This window comes from Balaenoptera acutorostrata, chromosome 16 (assembly GCF_949987535.1).
Source record: "Balaenoptera acutorostrata chromosome 16, mBalAcu1.1, whole genome shotgun sequence".
NCBI classification, from domain to species: domain Eukaryota; kingdom Metazoa; phylum Chordata; class Mammalia; order Artiodactyla; family Balaenopteridae; genus Balaenoptera; species Balaenoptera acutorostrata.
The window spans coordinates 84,416,390-84,435,583 of record NC_080079.1 but is presented as its reverse complement, the minus strand read 5'-3'; the positions used below and the strand labels follow the sequence as shown (position 1 = coordinate 84,435,583).

At 36.9% G+C, this 19,194-nt stretch overlaps 1 long non-coding RNA gene across 10 annotated transcripts in view; it reads right to left on the bottom strand.

Annotated features, from left to right (window-relative positions):
• Nucleotides 1–19,194, bottom strand: part of LOC130705022 (uncharacterized) — a 92,004-nt gene that overhangs the window by 57,969 nt on the left and 14,841 nt on the right. For all 10 annotated transcript variants that reach the window (XR_009005623.1, XR_009005620.1, XR_009005614.1 and 7 more), the window contains 3 exons: nucleotides 9,464–9,584; nucleotides 3,847–3,941; nucleotides 2,152–2,344 (listed from right to left, as the gene is read on the bottom strand). This is a non-coding gene — a long non-coding RNA (uncharacterized LOC130705022). The remainder of the gene's footprint in view (nucleotides 1–2,151; nucleotides 2,345–3,846; nucleotides 3,942–9,463; nucleotides 9,585–19,194) is intronic.

Sequence of the window (19,194 nt, the reverse complement as noted above, 5' to 3'; positions counted from 1 at the left end):
CAAATACATAGTGTAATTTCAGGAATGATAATTGCTATGAAGAAATATAAGGCAGGGTAAGGAATGGGGGGAGTATGTGGGAATGACATTTGAATAGATAAAGAGATAAGACCATTCCCAGCAGAGGGAAAAGTCAGTGTGAAAGCTCAGAACTGGGAGTAAGAAGGCCAGACACATGGGGGGAAAGAAAGCCTAAGGCTGAAAAGGAAGCAAAATGAGAGGTGGGACAAAGAGTAAAGATTGCAATGGTGGCAGCAAACTGGAGATGCTCTAGCGCCCTCATTTAGCTATCCTTTCCCAGGATGGTTCCAAGAAAGGAAGCATTGTCTGCCCCGAGCTTGTGGTAGTTCTGGGTGTAAGAAGGCATCTCTGGACGGTGTGCTCTACACGTGTTAATAACCAGGGGTGTCAAATGCGTTTGTCTCCTACCCAGTGGAGAGAGTGCAAGGACATCTGCACCCTAAATATGTGCAATTAAAAATAAAACACTATATAGGCCAGACGGATACATCTGTGGGCTGTACAAGGCCTTTGGGCTGGAAGTTTCTTCCCCCATTTTAAACCCATTTAGTGAACATTCCAACACTGACTGTGCTGGAGAAATTGGGAAAACGTGTGTTGCAGTCTAAGGAAACTCCTTGAGTGGGAGACTTTCTCTGGGAGCAGCCCAACTTTCTGATTCATTGCCCTTTTCCCTCTTTTCTAGATGTACCCTGGGACATCTTCTCTAGTAACAGAAGTCCTCTGTAAGTTTCACCACTTTGAAGCTCCCCTCATAATGTGGTATTGGTAAACTTTATGGTCTGCTCCTAGCCAATCCAGGGACTCAACTCTCAACTCTCCAGTTGAGGTATTCTGGGGGAGTCCTGGGCAAAACCATGCCACATGAAGCTACAATTTCTTAAGCTATTAATAAGGAGAATAATATTTATCTTTTCCACAGGGCAGGGTGATGGTTGATTAATAAATGCTTAAAGGATGCTTTGAAGATTACAAGTGTCAGCTATTACAGTGATTATTATTAGCTGATCCTACAATCCAGAATTAAAATGAGCACCAGGTTACAGCTGACTCTTTCATCTTCTGTACATACGTTCTATCCACTGGAGGAATTAAATTTAAGCCCAGCATAATTAATTAATGTTTATAAAGCATGTTTTTAGTCTCAACTGCTCTAAGTGCCAAGCGCGTTTATAAGAAACACCACAGCTTTGGTTTGAACCTTGTAGTAATATTACATTCTGATTGACTTCATTTACATCACAGATCAAGTACTCAGGGGCTCATTTCTACTTTCTGTGCAGTGCCCGGCAGCCTGCTGGCATATCATAACTATCCAATAAAAGCAGTAATAAAGTTGTAATCTCCTTTCCTTTTCTCTTGATTTGCCTTCACATATTAAAAAAAAAGTAGACTAGACAGGAAGAAAGATGCTCTCTTATTTTTGGCAAAAGATGACTCAAAATCTTTGCTAATGGGAATATGGAATCTTCTTTCTCCTGCTTACCAATCAGGAAAATGAAAATTATTTACTCTGGGATGTCTGGCTGTATCACTCTTAAATCATTTATAGTCCACTAAGTGCTTTGAATAATGGAGGAGCTAGGAGGGCCCCTGATTTAATTTGATCTCCTGTGTTTCTTTAGTATCTTTGTGCTCTCTTACATTTAGGGGAATAGCACCAAAGAGAGAGTTAAGAATGATTTTTTTTAAAGAAAGCTATTAAAAGCTTTTACAAGCTTTAATAAAACCTCTCTGCATGCAGGAAGGCCAAATCTCCAGGGATTTGGAAAAAGGCACCCTCAAAGTTAAACATTTGAAGAGCAAACTAAATGCATGACTTTAACATCACTTCCTTTCTTCTCTCACCCTTATCCTCCTTGTAAGATACAACATTGGGTCAGCACATTCTTTAACCCAAAATCTCCAACAGACTGCAGTATCAAATTATAACAGCACATATTTGTCTGACATTTTAGTTTATAAAATTCATATGTATTGGTTTTCTATTGCTGCCATAACAAATGACCATAAATTTAGTGGCTTAAAACAGCAACTTATTATTTCATAGTTCTGTAGGTCAAAAGTATAGGCACAGGTTGAATTAGCTGGTTCTCTGCATCAAGTTTCACAAGGCTGAAATCAAGGTACCTGTAGGGCTGTAGTCTTTTCTTGAGGCTCTGGGGATGTATTCACTTCCAAGCTCATTCACTGTTGCTGGCAGAATTCAGTTCCATGTGGTTGTAGGACTGTGGTACCCATTTCTCTGAAGCTGTTGGCCAGGGATTATTCTCTAGTTTCACTGGCCACCCACACTCCTACACTGACGGCTTGCTTTCCCCATCTGCGAAGACAGAAATGGTAGATCAACGCCTTTTCACGCTATGAATCTTTCTGTTCTCCCCTTCTGCCTCATCGCTTGTCTGCTTCCCACCTGAGAAAATTCTCCTCTTTTAAGGGCTCAAGTGATTAGATTGGACACAGCTGGATAATCCAGACTCTCACCATATCAAGGTCTGTAACCTTCATTATAACTCAAAGTCGTTTTTGCCATGTAACATAACATATTCACAGATTCCAGGGATCAAGGCATGGACATCTTTGGGGATAGGATGTCTTTCTGCCTATTATTTCATGGAATTATTGTACTAGGCAAGGAGAACACTATTATCCCAGTGTTACAGATGAAGAAATGCAGGATCTCAGTAGTATAAGTGATTTAACCCAGGTCACAGAGCAAGTAGATGGCAGAATCCAAGGGTAATGACTAACGTCTTTCTGTTATTTTCAGTTATTCTTCCCTTTCAATAAATATTTAAAGGGTGCTTTTTAAGAGTCAGGTTTTGTACTAAGCCTGGGAATAAAGGGGTGAAAACTGAAATTTCTGCATTCAAGAGGTTCACAATCTTCCAGGCTAAACTGACAAATATACAAGCCATTTTAATGCAGTTTGTAAAGGTTTAATAAAGAACACAGAAAGAGCACAATCTCAGGGAAGGAAATGAGTGGGCATTAGGAAAGACTTCCTGAAAGAGGTGATCCTTGAAAAGGCTTTTCAAGAACAAGTAGGAGATCATCAATTAGATATCCAGGGTTTAGTGGGAAAAGCAGGTGCAAAGCCTTTGTGGCAAGAAAGTCTAGGTCTCCTTTAAGAACCGGCAAATGGGATAAAGGGCACAGGTGAAGAAGAATTAACAGAGAAGCTGTAAGGGTGGGTAGTACTACATTGTGAAAAACTTAAAAAAAATACTCCCCTTCCCACCATGGTAAGGAACAGTTGAAGCATTTGAGCCAGGTTTGACCTAATCTAATGAACATTTTAGAAAGGTATAAAATGAGGAGAGTCAATTAAATGGAAGCTGAGATGCTGAACAACAGTGACCATCATATTCAAGGCACTTGTTAATATTTTGAGGTTTAAAAATACAAATTATACATTTGTCCTTACATTTTTTCATCTTATGTCAGAACTCTTTTGGTTGCAAGGAGCAGGAAGCCAATTCAAACTAACTTTGGCCAAAGAAGGAGAATCTATTGATAATCACAGGGATAAATGGTTTCAAGGCAAGCTGGATGCAGGAGCTCAAATTATGTCATTAAGGGTCTATCTCTACCTCTGACTTCTGACCTTCTCTTATTGGACTCATTTCAGAGAGCTTTCTTTCATGTTGTACCAAAGATGACCAGCACCAACTCTAGGTTTACATGGACTTACAAGTAATAATCCCAGAGAAAAGAGCATGTCATGTCTCCCAGCATCCTTATGATTCAGAAAAAGGGTTTGGTTTACCCATGCCCAGCCATGGACCGCTCTGTTGACAGGGATAGGGTAACTCAATAGCTTACCTGAGTTATACATCCTCCTCTGCAGTAGAAAAAGTGGAGCCATCCTCATGTGTTGCAGTTGGGCTATTTTTTGAAATAGGGAAATGATAGATTTTCTGAAATAGAGAATGGTAGGTGAATATAGCAGATCTCCATTACACCAGTGCATACAAATCACCTGAGGATCTTGTTAAAATGCAGATTATGATTCAGTAATGTTGGGGTAAGGTCTGAAATTCTGTATTTTTAACGAGCTCCCAGGTAATACTGCTGCTGCTGCTGCTGCGTGGACCACATTTTGAGCAGCAAAGCACTCTACTATCTATTGAGGGGGCCAAGGTCAGCATGTGGAAAGATAACCATAATGATAAAAAGTACAAATGGTAATTCAAGATGACGACAGAAGACACGTGGAAAACGGGAATGTCACACAAACTGTAAAGGCCATAGGTAGCTTAGGATTTCCAAGAAGAGAGAGTTTCCTTAAGCTACATCAGCAGTTTTCAAACCATGGTCTGCAGTTTGACATGGGACCTTCTCAAGAGGTCCATGAGGTCAAAACTGTTTTTTAATGATAATCCTAAGATGTTATTTGACTGTTTCCTGTTAGCACATGTAGTAATGATGCAAAAGCAATGATGAGTCAAACATATGGCACGTTGGCATGAATCAAGATGGGGCATCAAACTGTATAGTAGTCATAGTATTTATCCGGACCGTGTTCTCATGAAAAGAAAAGAAAATGGCACTTTCACTTAAGAATGACCTCAATGAAGCAGTAAAAATTATTAATTTTTATGAAAGCCCAAGCCCGGATTTTATTCAGTCTTTTTAATACTTTGTGTGGTAAAATGGGAATTATACATAAAACAATTCTGCCGCATCCCAAAGTATAATGGCGTCAGGAGGAAAAGCACTTGTGTGATTGTTTGAGTTATTAGCTGAAGTAGCCACTTTTTTTTAATGGAAAACATTTATTACTTGAAAAAGTGACTAGCAGATAAACTATGGTTATTCTAACTTGGGTATTTGAACATTTTCTTAAACATGAACAAGTAAACCTACTTCAAGAAAACAAATGATAGCATTCATTTTTAATGATAAAGTTTGAGCTCTCAAGCAAAATTAGAACTTCTGAAAATGTTTATCAGTCGCCATGAGCTTCACAGCATCTCAATTTTTAAAGGCTTTTCTGATGAGAATGAAGCTATATTAATAAATGTGATTTTTTTCCACATTGCTGTGTCATCATCTGGGTGGTTTACATAATTCAGTGACTCAAATTTTCCAGATGGCCAGTGCATAATGTTACCAAACTATGCATGGGTAAAACACCCAATGGAAGTGCAAGACAGACCTATAGATTTAACTATAACATGTACAAAAATATCATTGATATGGTTTCAGATTCCATATTGCAATAAACCTGTAACAAACCACCACTTGCTGGGTTTGAGTGTAGTATCAAAGAAGAATATCCAGAAATGTCCAAAAAAAGCTATTAAAATATTCTTCCCTTTTCAAAACATATAGTAATATCTGTGAGGGCCAGATTGTTTTCTTGTACTTCAACCAAACATATATTGCAGCAGACTGAATGTAGTAGGTGACATAAAAACTCAGCTATATTCTCTGAAATCAGACATTAGAGGGATTTGTAAAAATGTGAAACAAAGTCACTCTTGTCACTAATGATTTTATTTATTTATGGCTTTGGAAAATATAGTTATTTTTTCCTAAAAGTATGTCATTTATTTTAGCATGCATTTGATTTAATGTTATTTTTAATGGCATAAAAATAGAACTTAAAAAATTTTCCATTTCAAGTGTTCTAATTCTGTAAATGTTTATTGATATAATCCACTTAAAAAAAGCTCTTGGGGTACTTAATAGTTTTTGAGAGTGTAAAGTGGTCCTGAGACTAAAAAGTTTGAGAATTACTAAGCCAGGCTTATCAGAAAAACTTAAGATTGCTAGTTTTTTACTGCCATTTAATTATGGGTATATTATAATAGAGCAAAAGCATGGCTCCTCACTCTTAGAATAAGCTTCTGTCATCTAGTTGGGCAGAAGCTTAGTTAATTTCTTAGATATGGTATTTGGAATAGAGTCTATGCTTTTAGAATCTATCAGACAAAAAATAAAACAACCTCCCCAGAACACCCTTAAGTAAATGTAGTTGGTCTTATTTAAATGCCACTGAATAGAACGCGGCATTAATGTTTGCCCCTTTGTTTAAAATGTGATTCTTCAAAACAAAATTTAGAGATCAAGTCTCTCACATTTTTGAAATAAATGCTATTTGGCAGGGCTTCCATTTGTTCTAGTCTTTCTATTGCTTTTTGGGATGTCAAAACACCCTTAAACAGCTCTTTAGGGTTAGAAGTTCTCTTTTTTTTTTGGCACTTTGCCTTCCCTTCTAATGCTACTAAAGGTTGGATTATTAGAAAGTTGACCAATAGATATATTCCACCCAAGGTTATCGCCTCGAGATGAGGTTATGAAACTCCTTATATGGACGGCCATATTCCTTCTACCTGAAAATAAAGCTTTAGAAAAATAAAACTTTAGGGCTCTGTACAACAAGGTTTGTACCACTTATTATATTCCAAGTAATTTTCTAGATGCTTTACAAATGTTGACCCATTTAAATCTTGTAACAAGGGCCAATGAAATTGAAGGACATAGAGGTTAAGTTACTCATTCAAGGTCACACAGCTGTTGCATGGTAGAGAGTCCAGACAGTCTGACTCCAGACGTGTGTCATTAACCAGGATAGTATGCTGAAATAGTGCTTTAATTGGGGATAATTTTAAAAATAATATTTCAAATGAAGAGTTGCTTGATTTGGGTGGACATAATTTTAATTAAATTTACTTGTGCTTTGGACAAATAGGCTTATGCTTATAAAACTTCTGAGAAGAGATTCAGGAGCAACTGAAGGCACAGGGGATAGAAGTTGCAATGATTTGGAGCTGCCAGAAATCTAGTTATGCTGCTCAAACTCTGCCAGTAAAATACCCAAGAATGGCAGAAGTATGAGAACCCTGGTTCTCTGGTACTAGTGACAAATGCCTTTGAAATTTCATGCTTTCTTTTGTAAATGTTCTTGAATTCTTCAAAATATAATACTATATTTTAATACAAAAATCATGTTTTAAATGACTCCTCATTGAAAATAAATGATGCTCCAAGAAGACCCAGTTACTACAATTCTTTGTTGCTTGAAGTGGTTCCTACCATACTGTCCCAATCTTAGAGAAGCCTGGCTCCACAGAATACTTCTGGAAGGCCCTGGAGGATTATCTCCTTTTTGTATCTCTTCTTCATGCACTATTGTCCAGGGACTCCGAACTTGCTTACATAGCTCTAAAATAAAATGACAGTAAGAGAGTGCGGGGAGCGGGGTGGGGGTGGGGGACTCTGTAAGCTCGATAAGTTTGGCAAAGCCATTGAATGGTCCCCCTTTCATTGCTCCTTTTAATTTAAACCCGTAGTTATGGAGTCAAATATCTAAAGAGACAAGGCAGGCAACAAGAATGAATGAACCAAGCCAGGCAGGAAATGTTGGGGACTCGGGCCCATGTGCTATTTAATGTGGGCTGCACCACATACCTCCAGCCCAGTAAGAATGGGTCCAGATTTGCCAGGTATCCTGATTTTTTAAAAATTAGAGACATAAGGATTTCTATTATTATCTAAAATATTTTTAATTTTAGTAAATAATTCCATTTTATAAAATATGTGGCCAACCAAAAGAGTTTCAGGCCTATGCTGTACATTCTTGTTTAATGTACAACATTGAAAATATTTAAAATATTTTATTAAATTTCTATTATTTCTATAAAACTATTTTTAACACTTTATTAAATTTCTATTACTTCTAAATTTCTAGTATTCCTATTATCTATTAAACTTCTATTATTATCTACAATAAAATATTTTTAATTTTAGTAAATTATTCCATCTTATAAAATACGTGGCCAACAAAAAGAGTTTCAGGCCTTTGGCCTATGCTGTACATTCCTCCCAGAAACCCCATAAATGTGCAGCATTCACAGTGCACAATTGTTTATGTCTTTGGTTGGAAGATGGATACTCTCTGGCAGTTTGTGTTTCAGGGACAGTGTGAGAAGAGAAACTTTTGTCCTCTGATCATATTAAAGTTTTTGTTTCTGCCTACTCACAAGTCCCAAGAGGGAGAATTAAGATGACTCTTCTTAAACAGGATAAAGAATGACCTCTTTATCACGTTTATGGTATTATCCTCTGAGGATCACACATTTCTTTTGCTCTTTCTTTAGTGTAAAAGGGGAACAACTGTTTCCCATCCTCTGAAAAAGTCTTCTTGTATTTTGAAATAGCTATTAAGGCTCTCCTTGCTCACATCTTTGCTCTCTTCAGACAAAATAACCCCACATCCTTCAACATTTCCTCAAGGACTTCTTTTCTTCTTAAATTTTAATTATTTTCATTATAAACCTCTGGACCCTCTCCAAGTCTCCCATATCTTGCTTATAATGTGGTCACAGTGGAATGACTCGTCCTCATAAAATCTCAGCCAAAACTAAGTACAGATAGAAGATTATTTGCAGTTACTGCATGTTATGTCTTTGTGTGACTGTCAAATGGCATTGCACTTCTGACCGATATGTTAACCTGTAATCTGCTCCAAGCCCCGTATCATTTTCAAAGTTTTTATGCATAGCCAGTTTTCTTCTCATTCTCATGACATAATTTGTGACATTTACTGCCTTATCGTTCATCCTATGTAATTTTCTTTCTGTTTACTCTTTTCTCTATACCCAGAGTGCTGTAACTTTAATGCCAGCATCTACATAGCGCCCAGTACACAACAGGTCCTTAAGATATGTTTACTGAGTGAAATAACTCAAATACAATTTAGGCAATATTCCCACTAAAAAAATTTTATTGAATCTAGTAGAAGTTTCTGGTACCTTTTTCCAAACTTGATTAAAGATCTGGATTCTCTTTAGAGAAAGATCTGTATATAAGTCTTGGCTCCTGATTCTTAATACCTATTTGACTTGGATAAGTTATTTAAATTCCTTAAGCCTTTGTGTCTAACCTATAAAATATGCATAACAGTATCTATCTCAAGTTATTGTGACATTTATATGAGACATTGCATGTAAAATAATTGGAAGTGTTCTTAGTATATAATAAATCCCCCCCAAGATGCTAGATTAAGAAAAATATACTGTCCCAAACAGAGTTCTATATCTGAATAAGTTAAAGAGGAGATTATTTCTTCTCAAGTTTTCTCTTCTAAAAGGTCTTATGCTGGAAGTTATTTCTGGACTCTAAGAATCCTTGTTCATGGTATTCTCTCTTGACACTTCACTTTCTCATCTTTCTGCTCAAATTGAACCCAAGCGTAAATGTTTAGTCCCAGTAAAATACTCACTACACAATGTTAGCATCTCAAAATCATCAGTAGTTTTAGCTTCATCTTTTCCTATATCTTCATAAGCTAAAGATCTAAATGGAAGATAAGAGTCCACTGACACAAAAAGGAAATGTATAACTGCTATTGAAATACTTTAAAGAAGAATAAAAAATTTGAGCATTCAAAGAAGACGCCTGGTCCCAATGCAAGGAAAGAAGCAGGTCTTACCCAGGCTGTGCTCCAAAGAAGGTGCTGGATAAGTGTCTCTTGGCTGATGGTGGTGGTGATGGTAGTGGTGGTGTTGAAGTCGTGGACAAGTTCCCATGTCACAGAAAACAGGGTGTAGCCACTAGAGGAACAACAGAGTGTTAAGTATCCCAGTGAGTATCAGACTACGGCAAATCTTTAGGAATGACAGGAGAAGTAAGAGAAGATGACAGTACAGAAGTGATTCATGGCAACAGGAACGTAACAAACCGCCAGACTTCATGGATGTTAAAATTCACAGTTCTAAAATGGTCACCAACTTAACTCCTGAAGTGTGTGTCTCAGCAGAAATTGTAGTTTAAAGTGAAGATTTACAGTTTCTTTAGCAGGAGGTGAGTTGCTCAGGAACAAAACTTTTGTAAGGCTTATTAGTTGTCAACAAATAATAGCATTTAGGAATGTCATCTGTTAGCAAAAGTGGCTACAAGTGGCTATAACTCACATAAAGTTTATATTAAGCTTAGGATTCATTAGAATAATTTTTGTAATCCAGATGACCTTGCAAGCAATTTTCATTTTTAGCCACTACAGTGAATCATTTCATTTCCTACTCAGAACTACTTCAAAATTATAATGTGTCCCAAGGACACACTGAACTTTATTTTTATACCTTCTCCGTGAAAAAGGTCATTGACAATGAGATAAATAAAATCATAAGATCCTATAATCATCACTACTACTATTAGGCTCACTGATTAGGATAAATCAAATAATGAAAAGATTACATTTTTTCATATTGAGGAATACAACACCTTTGAAATTATAATATATTACTAGCCTAAACATTTGTGCCAATTTGTTGTCTATATTGACTTGGGATGACTGAATATAAAATGCCTCAAAAAATAGTGAAACTAACACAGGTCTAGGAATCAAATGAAAGAATTTTGTATTAGTTCTATCATTTGTTACCTGTATACCATTTGTTAGGCAAAAACGTTGAGCCTCATTTTTCCCTTTAGTTAAATGGGAATGACTTCATAGTGCTATTTACTAGTACAAAGGTGATAATGAAGTTCATTTAAGACTCACAAGGGTTGAATGCACACATGTAAGGCTCAGCTACTACTACTATAGCTACTAATACTACTTTTACTACTATTACTGCTATGACAATGGCTACCACCACTGCTAACAGCATTATTCTTTCTTGGATTTGCTTCAAGCAGCTATTTCTCATCCTGGGTTTGCATATGATTAATATATATATATAGATAAACTACGTATGTACATTCCTCTCACACCTATATAATTAAAAACAATGAAAGATCATGGAGAATGTGGTAATATGCTTTTATGTATTTATTTTTAATAAAATTAATACATATCAATTAAAAAAATGTCAAAAAATAATATAGAGTTTTAATGTAAAAAGTAAAGTACTTGAAGAAACAGAAGAATGACTGTCTTGTATTATTCTCTCCCAATTCCATTCCCCATTTGAGTCTGTTTTTTCAGTCTGCTGCTCTCAAGGCTAGCTGTTTTAGGAATAGAATATATACATTTTGAATGTAAACTGTTCCATACGAGGTAAGTTTCTACACAAGTAAGTTAGCAGGTAAGGGCCTTCAAATACTTTGCCTTTTAGTAAAAAGACAAAACTAACTTAAAATATTGTCATTGACAGACAGATTTTGAGTGCCTGTTAGACACGGTGCAGAGTACTGGATACACTGACAAGTACAAATTCTCAGCTCTACTTTTTGCTAAGCTTCTTGCAGACTGTTTTTCTCTTCTATCTATGTTGACCATTATAGCATTCCGCTTTTTATTTTTAATAGATTTTACGATTATCTTACAGTTCCAACTTTGTAATTTATTTCCTCTGGAATGTGTTCCTTATTACATATATGAAGTCAATTCAATTACAGCAATCAAATGTACCTAATTTTATTGCAGGTTTCCCGAAGATAGTGATTTCCATCCATCTTAAATGGAGTAGCTGGAGATCTGAGAAACAAGGTAAGGTAGACAGGGCTATAAATGAGCCTGCCAAAGATTATCCAAGGATTATCCAAGTGGAGATGATACACCGAGGTAAAATCTGGTTGCTGATACTGACAGGACTAAAGCTATGTTTGGTCTGCACAGGCAGGGGTCATCAAAGAGTAAGGCATCAAGAAGACATAAAACATGCTTTCACTTAAAATTATAGCTTAAGCATTTCTCCATGTAAAGTTAAATGACTATATGATAATCATGGAGATACCATTTACCACTGTTGTGTTACAGTGTTTCTAATGTTGCATTATAAATAATGGCTATGTGGAACGCATAAAGATCTCTGCATATTTGTGCTCATTTCATTAGAGCGGAGTCCCTGAGGTAAAAATTTAAGTCAAAGAATATGAAGAATGTAATGACTACATACAGTATTGCCTAACTGCCAGACTCACAACAGTTTCACTTACAGCATGGATGCTTGAGAGGACCCATCTCGCTGATTCCTCCACCTCCCCTCTCACTCCTCACCCCTGGTTTGGTTAATATCCAAAATATATAAAGATCCAATACAAATCAATAGCAAAACAACAAATAAACACCCCCCCCCCGACAACAATATGATTTAAAATGGGCAGAGGAGGAACTGAATAGAAGACATACAAATGGCAGGTACAGGAAAATGTGCTCTATATCACCAAACATCAGGGTCCATGGTGCATGAAAAGGCACATGAAAAGATACTCAACATCACTAATCATCTGGGACATTCAAATTAAAACCACAATGAGATATCACTTCACCGCTGTTAGAGTCGTGATAACAGCCACTGTCTAGGATTGGGAAAAAGAAAACCCTTTTGCCCCGTTGGTGGGAATGTACATTGGTGGTTCCTCAAAAATTTTAAAAAGAACTACCATATGATCCAGGAATCCACCTTCTGAGTATATATCCAAAGGAAATGAAAACAGGATATCAAAGATATATTTATACTGCTGTGTTCATTGCAGCATTATTCACAGTCGCCAAGGTATAGAAACAACCTAAGTGCCCGTCAACAGACAAATGGATAAAGAAGTTGTATATATACATACAATGGAGTATTAACCAGCCATGAGAAAGAAGGACATCCTACCATCTGCCACAACATGAATGAACCTTGAGGGCATCATGTTAAGTGAAAAAATTCAGAGAAAGAAAAAGACTGTATAATATCACTTATATGTAGATTTTAAGAAAGCCAAAACCCATAGAAACAGAGACTACAGTGATAGTTACCAGGGGCTAGGGGGTGGAGGAAAAGGTAAGATGTTGGTCAAAGGGTACAAACTTCCAATTATAAGATAAATGAGTTCTGAGGATCAAATGTACAGCATAGTGACTACAGTTAATACTGTATTAGGTATTTGCTAAGAGAGTAAATCTTAAATGTTCCCATCACAAAAAAGAAATGGTAATTATGTGACATGATGCAGGTATTAGCTAACGCTATGGTGATAATCATTTTGCAATATATAAATGTATCAAATCAATATGCTATATGTCAATTATATCTCAATAAAGCTAGAAAAAATATTTCTATTTTTTCTCTTGTGAATTGCTGATTAATATGGAAAACCTTATATAAACCTTAATAATTTGTTTGACGTTTTATATAGAAAATATCTCAACCCATTGTCATACTTGTATAACATTGCTTCCAGATTTTTTTTTTCCTTTTAATTTGGATTATGTTTTCTTTCATTTATAGAATAAAAAGTATTTTATGAAATCAAATTAATGGCCATTTCCTTTATTGTTTGTTTTATTTCCATTAAACAATGCAATTAATCACAGGTAATAATGCAAGGTCACTTAAATAACTCTAAACTAATACTACTACCATCACCAGCACCACCACTACCATTTTAGTTTGGAGTATACCAAATAAAAAGTGAAAATCTGTCTTCATCCAACGTCTCCCCTCATCCAAACCCAAAGCAGAGATAACACCCAGCAGTTTGATGTTTATCCTTCATAGCTTTTCTTTTACATGAATTTACAATCTCCTTTGCCCTCATCCTTCTCATCCTATCAGCCAATAAGCTCAGTAGATGCAACTTTCAAAATACATTTTGAATTCTCCATTTCTTTTTGTTTTCTTTTCTGGTCTGAGTCATCATCCTCTCTTGCAACAGCCTAATAATTGGTCTCCCAACTTCCACTCCATCTTCCCAACAATCCATTAACTTCATAGTTGCCCACAATGATCGCTGAAAAAATATGCTTTCCTTCAAAGCCATTGAGTGGTTTTCCATTACAATTAGGTTAAAATATACATCTTTAATCAGCTTAAAATGCCCTGCAGGGATTGGCTCCTGTCGGTTGCTCCAGTCTCCTGCTTTGACTCTTTTCGCCTTACAGCACTATTTTTATTTTTCAGGTCCTTGGAGCTCTTTCTCAACTCAAGCCACGTACTATTCCCTCTCCTTGGGGTGCTCTTCCCTCCCTACTGTCTATGCCTGACTAACTCCTACTCATTCTTCGTGTTCAATATTACTCCTTCTGATTTGTCTTCCCACAGTTTCCCCAATCTAAATAGTATTTCTCTTTTTGCACTTTTCATTTTTCCTAATAATATGAACACCAAGTATTAATAATCATTTGTCTACTTAGTTACTTAATATTTGTCTCTGCCAGTAGACCAGAAGCTCCATGAGAGGTTCTAGTCACTTAGTGGAAAGGAAATATTATCCAGGATAGAACACCAGGTAAACTTCTAAAGTGTTGAAAGCATTTCATATCTTGATTTGGGTGGTGGTTACGTGATTGTATATATTTTTACATGTGCACAAGCATATGAATTTGTAAAAACGAAGATTTCTGAAGTTTATCATATATGCATGTTATTCTTAATGTTTTATACTACTTTTTTATTCTTTAATTAAAAAGTTGAATGAATTAAATCAAAGATACACATTTAAAAATTTTCATAGTAAATATCAGATTATCTTTCAAAAGCTGTAACAATTTAGGTTTCCACCAACAGTATATGAAGGTACTCTTTTATCCCCATGCCCTCATCAATAAACTCTTTTCACCAATATGACAAGCAAAAGATTGTATCTCACTGATGTTTAAATTTGCTTCCTTGATTATTAGTAAAACTGAAAATTTTTAATCCATCTTGGATTTATTTTAATGCATGATATAAGAATTAATTTATTTTGCCGATCCTGTTGTCTGAGCGCCATTTATTGAATAATTTTTCCCTTCCTCTTTGGTTTGTTATGCCATTAATCTTTATCATATTTTTGTGATGTCAATGGCCTTTATAATATAATAAATTCTTGTATGTAGTAGGATCTGTGTCTGAGATATCTATTCTCCTCTATTCATCTGTCTCTTTATTGTTGCACCAGTGCCATGCTGATTAAATTAACATAACTTAAAAACAATCATCCTCATTAATCTTCTTTTTCAAATGTAAAAAGGATCCTGATACTCTAAATGATGTCTAAAATGGTTTTGTCAAGTCAAAAATTACCGACTGAGATTTTGATTTGAAATTCACCTTAGGTAGGTTTCCTTGGGGATACAGACATTATGATGGAGATCTGCATGCAGGTAGTTTATTGAGAATGCTTGTGGGAATAACACCTGTGAGAGAGGGAAGGCTGCAGAGGAGAAGTCCAGCTATGATGAAGTTACAACAGAGGCTCCAGACGATCCCATCAGAGGTTATAGGGCTAGGATGATTCTTCCGGATTGACCAGAATTAAAACAAAGGGGCTACATTAACCAGGCAATAGATACAGGTTGAGGGAGGTCTAATGCGCAAAGGCCAAGGCCAGTTCTTAGAGAAGGACTCAGCTATGAGCTGTCAGGCGTCAACACTCAACCTCTGGAAGTGAGAGTCTTGATCCTGAATGGGGATATGGGCGGTGCACCCACAGCGTCCACTGCACAAGCTTCACAATACTGCTTCCTTTTCCAGGGAAATGATTAGCCTTTCCTTTTATTCAATTTTTTTTATATCTTAAATAACTTTTTGAGGCTAAAAATACAAAAGAAGACAATTGGGAAAATGGAGTAACTTTTCTGTACAATGACTGCTAGCCAAAAAATAAACTCAGTAGACTGGAATAATGAGCCCAAATCAACAAGGGAACTTAACAGAAATAAACAACTATCTTTTATTCAACATTAGCTAAAAGTATAACGTGGCCATTAAAAAAGACCAATTCTTTCCTTTGCTTCACTTACGTTTTCTAAACTCTTTGCATCCCCCTTGGGTGACGAAGTAAACGTTAAGAGCTTCCTCTCTTTCTTTTTCCTGCTAAGTCTGCTTCTTTTGATGTAGCTAACAACAAACACCCAGCATTTGCCTGCACAAATATCTGCTGAACATCTCTTTCATCCCAGTATATTCATTATCTTTCTCCCTCCAACCCAGTCCTCCTTTGTGTTTTCTTGGGGCATCTCCAACTGTTCTCCCTCATAGCCTAGTTTCAGTTTGTGGTCAGGATTTACCACGTCTACCTGCCTCTTGTTTTTATTCTCAATGATATGGACAAAGTTCACATCAATGTCATTTGTTGCCCGGACTAATGTTGTAAATTTCTAATTGATTTCTATATCTGCAATTATTCCTGTCTATAACCAATTATGTCAGCGACAACACCATCATCGCCACCTACGCTCAAACTCATTGATGATTCGCTATCATTCGTAGAACAATAAAATCTAAGTGTGTTAATATGGAATTCAAAGCTCTGTGCACTCTTGACCTCACCTAGAATTTTGTTCTACAGCCCCGCTTTATTGTACCACTTGCATTTTCATTCTTCTTGTTGGTACTCCTTTTCTATGTATCGTTATACATCTATAAATATAATTCTCCCTCTGTCCCTCTCTAAAGACAGTATATTTATCTTCAAGACTCAGCTCAAATGCTACCTTAGGGAAGTAGTCTTACATTTCCACAGCAGAAATTAATTGTGCATCCTTCTATTTTCCATAGTGGTTTGTTTATGCCACTTTTAACATGCATATTGCTTTGTTTATGTTTATAAATATATTTATAATATATTTTATGTGTGTGTGTTTTCCTAAATAGACTGTGTTTTAGAAGGCAGCTGTTTATTCATCTCTGTATTCTTCACAAAGCCTAGCCTAGTACGAATCTTCACTGTGCAAAATATATGATTGTGGAATATAATTCTGACGTTTAAAACAACAGGGATGCAGTTCTTTCATTCATTTGGTCCTCACTGGACTGCTTCTAGAGCTAAATTGTCCAATATGGTCACCACTAGCAAAATGAGGCTATTTAAATGAATCAAAATGATATGAAATGAAAAATTCAGTTCCTCGGGCACACCAGCCACATTTCTCACACACTACAGCCACATGGAACGAACGGCTATTGGACTGCACGGCTATGGAACATTTCCACCATCACAGAGAGAGAGTGCTGTTGGACAGCACTGCTCCAGCACGTTTGCAACAGAAAGCTTTCAGCTGTAAGTAACAGAATATACAACTTGTCTTAATTTGGGTTCCTCGAAAACAGACCCTAGACAAGGTCTTAGACACATGTCATTTATTTAGAAGGTGATTCCAAGGTCAAGGAAAGCAAATTTGAGGGGAAAATAAAGTGAGACGGGGGCCTCCCTGGTGGTGCAGTGGTTAAGAATCCGCTTGCCAATGCAGGGCGCACGGGTTCGAGCCCTGGTCCGGGAAGATCCCACATGCCCCGGAGCAATTAAGCCCATGAGCCACAACTACTGAGCCTGCGCTCTAGAGCCTGTGAACCACAGCTACTGAAGCCCACACACCTACAGCCTGTGCTCCGCAACAAGAGAAGCCACCGCAATGAGAAGCCCTCGCACCGCAACGAAGAGCAGCCCCCGCTCGCAGCAACTAGAGAAAGCCCGTGCGCAGCAATGGAAGACCCAACGCAGCCAATAAATAAATAAATAAATAAATAAAATAAATCTATAAAAGAAAAAAGTGAGACAAGGAAGGGAGACAACCCAGCAAAAGGTGAGTTAATAAGTGGGTTTCTGCTGTAGGCAACTTGGACTCTGTTGGAGCCCTTCGAGAAACCGTGTGGAATGCATTTCAGAGATGGGCCACCAGAGTCGGGGGAGATTTAACCCCCCAGCTCCACTAAATCCCATTCCCTATTGATTGAGGCTCAGGGGGAAGGGACTTAAATTCCTCCTCACCTACCACGTTTAGCACAGGACCTTCAAGAAGAGAAGAGGTTCAGGCACCTGTAGAACCAGGTGGTTCTACAATAATCTTGGCTTTCCTCCTAGCATCATTTCAGGTCGTCTGCAGCACATCCAAACATCACCCCACGGGCAGGAAGGGGTGAAGCCCGATCTCAGATCTTTTCTAAAGAGTGAAGAGGACTTTTCTAAAGGCTCTCCTGAAGACTTCCTCTTGTATGTTAGTGGCCAAGATTGCATCACATGAAGGTGGCAGGGTAATAAAATTGCCATGATTGACTTAAACTAATCAATATTCACCTCTTGGGTCTGGGGGCGGGGCTGCCTTTAGTAGTAGTAGCAACTACTACTACACCCTCCAATATCTGAACAAAATAGGCCTCTGCTGGCAAAGAGAAGGCGCAATTGGAATGGAGATGTGTATGGGCTAGGTGAGCAGGAGTCTGTCACAGGTATAGGCATCAAGTTTTGAGAAGGATATTAACAAACTCAAAGGAATCTGGAAGAAAAGGACCAGGATTTCCAGGGCTGGAAAATGCATCATATTTTGAGTAGAAAATGGAACGAGGTAAATCCAGATCTTGACGTCATTAAACAACCGAATTAACCAACCCTTGAATTTTCCTCTGTAATATACAGAATAGAAAACTTAAAGGGTATTATGATAACTATCATTATTGAAGAAATACCATTGGATAGTAGATCAAGTTTAATTCTGATGTACCAGGGGATATAGCTTGAATCAGTGTGGGAGTTGTATATTTTTTTCATATATTTTACAGTGTTTTCTCTTTAGCAATTAGACCTGTTCACAATAATATGATAAAGTAGTAATATCCTCACCAATATTAAAATTGAGCAAAAGCTGAGTGATATTAACAATGTACATTCCAATAATGCTTTATGTTTCTAAGTATAATTTCATTTGACTACTCTTAAAATGCTACAAGGTGGTAGTGTGTAGATACTATTACTTCTATTTTCCTATGGAAGGAATGAAGTTCAGCAAGCTTAATGATTGCTCAAATCGTGCAGCTAATAAATGGCATAGATGTGACACACTCAGATTTTCTGACTCAGAAATATTGACAATTTCTAAAACTTTATAACTGTTAGGCTATTTTAAAAGTCTTATGTAATTAAAAATAATTTTGTAATAGACCTGGATTTGACTCTCATTCTGCTTTATTTCTTATAACTAGCACTATTTTCCCAGGAATGCCCATCATTAACCACTCCATTTCTCTCTTCCCTTGATAACTTAAACTTACATTTCTTACAGCCCCTGCTGCTATACTTTCATGTCTTACAGATTCTGCCTGTCTTCCCCTTTAGCTGAAGATACTTTATTTGGTATTAATCATTATGTAGATTTTTCCCCCTTTCCCAGTATTCTATGGGGTCCAGTTTGTGAATAGATAAAAACACAGCTAGAGGAAGTGCCCTTGTTTCTCTCCTTGATCAATGTGAATTTTCTTTCTTTCATGGAGTGGTCTGGTTTATTTCATGATTCGTTGGAACATAATAAACTCT